General features: G+C 44.4%; 1 protein-coding gene across 1 annotated transcript in view; it reads right to left on the bottom strand.

The window, feature by feature from the left end:
- LOC103920976 overlaps window positions 1-3,794 on the bottom strand; it is an 11,193-nt gene that overhangs the window by 3,300 nt on the left and 4,099 nt on the right. The window lies entirely within an intron of this gene.

Genomic DNA, 3,794 nt, shown 5'->3' with positions numbered 1-3,794 from the left:
CCTCAACACAGACTGCCACCCTGTCGTGTAACCGTACCTCCCTCCAGCAGCCACGGGCCTTTGCCCACCCCAAAGGGGAAATCTTGCGGTGCTGGGAAGGAACAGGGAAGTCGGCTCGGTTCCTGGGATCTTGCCAACGAGGAAAAGGCTGTCGGGAACAAATGACGAGGCCATTTCTACTGGAGGTGCTATGGATGTGTTTTCGCATAATAAATAAAAATCCATCTGACTTCCATGCGTGAAAGCTGGGGATGACGCAAACCATGAAATGTCCCTGGAGATACGGGCGGGCTCTGGGAAGGCACCGTAACTAGCATGTGGAACAGGCTACTAAATATAGCACTGGAAGCTGCAATCAGGAATATATTTTCTGCAATGCTAACCAATTAGAGGGAGTGACATTAAATTGGTATTCAGTTTCCACCAATTTCCATATTGCAGCTGTTTCTTTTCTAGAAACTCCCCTTTTGTAGAAAGAACTGTTGAAATTGTGTGTCTGTAAGTCATCTTAGGTGCTGGTATTGCAATAGCGATGCTGCGATTGCACCGCTGGAAGGACTGTAAAAAGAAATACGGCCATCAAGGGCTTTATAGCTGCTGCTGAATCAATTACATACATTTTTATTTAGAAGTAGCACAGAGCATACTTCTCTTTTACACGCTCATACTTCAATGTATGCTGTTAAGGTTATTTCACAGCCAAAGGAGTAGCTGCCCCGCTGGCAGAGGTCTGCCTGTCACTAAATGCCACTGACCGACCGCTTTCAAAGCTGGCCGGGAGGAACGGGCTGGGTCCTCGGCTTGTGCCTCAGAGCTGTGCCGGGGGGACCTGACCTGCGTCAGCGGTGGTTGCGTCTGCCCTGCAGGACAGCCGCGGATTTCACACCCTCATCTCAGGAGTTATCCTTCTGAGCCGATGGAAACAGTGCTGCATTCCAACAAGGACTAGTGACATGTATTCTCTGCATGCTTGCCATAAAATCCAAGTGCTCTGTTCAACCAGCAGTTGAACGCTGGTGAATTATACTCGGTATGTACCACCTCATACTGTAATGACTAGTTACAGAATAGTATTTCTGGATGGGACCATAGCTTCCACCCAGAAACAATGTAGTGGCTGAGCAGTGCATTTGAGCAACAAACTACTTCTAGCAAGTTTCTCCGTTCAAAGGCAAAATCTGTTTTAGACTACAGGAGAATCAAAGCCACGCTGCTTTTAGCTATTAGCAATCACAGTAACCGCTCAGGGAGTCTTACTTTCTTTTAATGTACGAGAACAGCAGTTTATGTTAATCAAGGAGAAAAACCCCAACATTTCATCGCAGACTGTTTGGAGTTATGCCAGAAGCATCTGAGGATGGGGAAAGTAGTCACACTTGGTGCTTTGATGCTTGCTGACAGGCACTGTACCAGAGAAAAAGGCACAGCATGACTTTTTGAATTACAATGTGTGAATTACTTTAATATAGTAATTCAAACATTGATCCCTTCAAATGGACATCCGCAATGACACCAACTGTGTTTTGGTTGGCGTAGGCAAACATGAAGGTATTTAGAGCCAAAGCCAGAAAGAATTTGGCTACTGTGGCGCGCAGTCGAACTTCCAGCTGCCAGAATAGGACCTGCAGCCCCGAGTTAAGCTGCTGGCCTGAGCACCGAGGGGTGGGGGCCGTTCCCCCGGTCGAAGCCAGGCAGCAGAGGAAGGGATGTGTGACCAGAGGAGAGCTGCGGAGGGAGGCCGGTGGTTGGGGCTGCTGTCTTCATCTGAGTACCTTTCTTTATAACCCCAGCCATTAATAATCTTAATGGTTAAAGTCAGTAACGGAGACACTTGGTAAGCACCTTACGTACAAAGGGGTGCCAGAGTCCACTAGGACTTCCTCAATATGCAGCTCGGGCTATTTTTCTGTTCCAGATTACAACAAAAGGTGCAAAACATTTTCAGACATAAACTCTTCAAAATTTGAAGATGTTTAGTCCTAGGAATTCTACAAATAATTTAATAGAAACTAACTGTCCATCTCTGCACCTCACCAACCCCAAGAGACTACGAAGTCGGACGGGATTTGCTAACTTGCATATGCCAGGATTAATTGCATAAGGTAATGCTAATTTTTGATGATATAGCTGTGGCAAGCTGTTTCGGAACCAAGGGCATTTTAAGTGCACATGTGATAAGCACAAACTCAGAGGACTGCCAGGCATTTTTTCTGTACAGCGCTTTCATCAGGTAAAGGTCTTCATTTAGGTGTCGGAGTCCCTTTACTAGTGTTATGAAAAAAAACTCCAGTCTCTAGGAAAAAAAAAAAATCAAGACCAATTTAATTCACCCTTCTCTTGGGAACGGGAAAGGCACCTTATATGCTGCAGTAAGATAAATCTTTTCTGAGATCATTCGTGGAGTTACATGCCTCATGGTGGGCATGACTTATCCTACTACTCACAGCACTTTCTCAAGATGGGAACTTACTTTCCAAGCCCTGTTCAAATGAACGTGCTGTGTTCATTTACACAGTGGGATAAGTAATCTACCACTTCATGCTTAAGGCCTGCAGGCAAGACATTCACTCAACAGGCACCTCTAAGCCCACCTGAAAGCAAATCATGAAGTACGTGCAGGAATTTTATGCACCTCAGGAGATGATGGAAGCTAACTGGAAGCCATGGTTCCTTGGTCTAGAGGACCTCTTGGTCCTCTAGAGAAGGTCCAACAGAGGACCTTCATCTAGATCTGTAATAAATTTTAGCAGAATGGGCCCCAAAATATGCATTTTTTTAAACTTTCAGTCTCCAAAGTCGAAATAGAAAAACCTGAACTGAATTCAGAGTATCTAAGTTACTCTGTAAGAGGAGCTACTGCAACTCCAGTTCCTACCACACTCTAGCATTACACTTCAGCACTAAAACTAATTGTACTGACACATGTACACTCCACAGAATCCACATTTTGACAGAGGTACCTGAATGGCATTGGCAAGGCTTCGTATCATAAACACCACCTGCCCCCATCCCTGCCAAGAAGAAAAGGAAAAGCACTCTGAAGCTCAATAACGAAGTGGGTCCTTCATTATCCTTCACCCACTATCATATCATCCAAATAATCCATTGGGTAAGGAGATAGCAGTTGGAGGGGGGGAATACTCCACAACCAGTTTCTTTTAAAAATGAATTGTATTTAATATTTGAATGCCTAAGGCTAGCACTGCTAGACAAATTGCATGATGAATTCTAGTGGAATAAAACATGATTTAAGTACAAAAGCTGGAGGAAAAAATGCTCATGCTTTCCAGAGGCAATGAGGTATTTTAACTGTACAAAGTCTGAATGTCCAAAAACATCTCCAGATCTTCCCCTTTGCACTGTTAACGTTGGGCATTCAATAGTTCTCTCTTTCTGTGTGTGTTTTCCAAAAAGGCCAAGGAAAAGTGCATAACCATCTTTAAAGATGAAGAACTTCTAACAATCTGTCTTGCCACGTTTTTAGACTAGTAGCTTTAAAATGTTCGACCACTTTTTCAAGCCATTCTGATATATGGTGGAGGTTTGGATGCGTCTTCCTCTGCATCTAAGTCCTGGGCTGGAAACTGATCTGGGAAGTTAAAAATTCTGTCCCCAGGGCCTGTGTGGGGAAGGAAAGAGGAAACCATTAAACCTGGTGTAGACACTTGCACAAAATCCTGAGTTCCTTTTGGCTCGGAGTATTTTGGTTATCAGGATTTTGGCCTGGGATGTGAAGCTTATTCGGGATGTTCCTTCCACGTCCCTGGTGAATATCCAAATACATGGAGGGAAAG

This window comes from Pygoscelis adeliae, unplaced genomic scaffold, assembly GCF_000699105.1.
Source record: "Pygoscelis adeliae isolate BGI_AS28 unplaced genomic scaffold, ASM69910v1 Scaffold66, whole genome shotgun sequence".
NCBI classification, from domain to species: domain Eukaryota; kingdom Metazoa; phylum Chordata; class Aves; order Sphenisciformes; family Spheniscidae; genus Pygoscelis; species Pygoscelis adeliae.
This window is presented reverse-complemented; position numbering and strand designations above follow the sequence as displayed.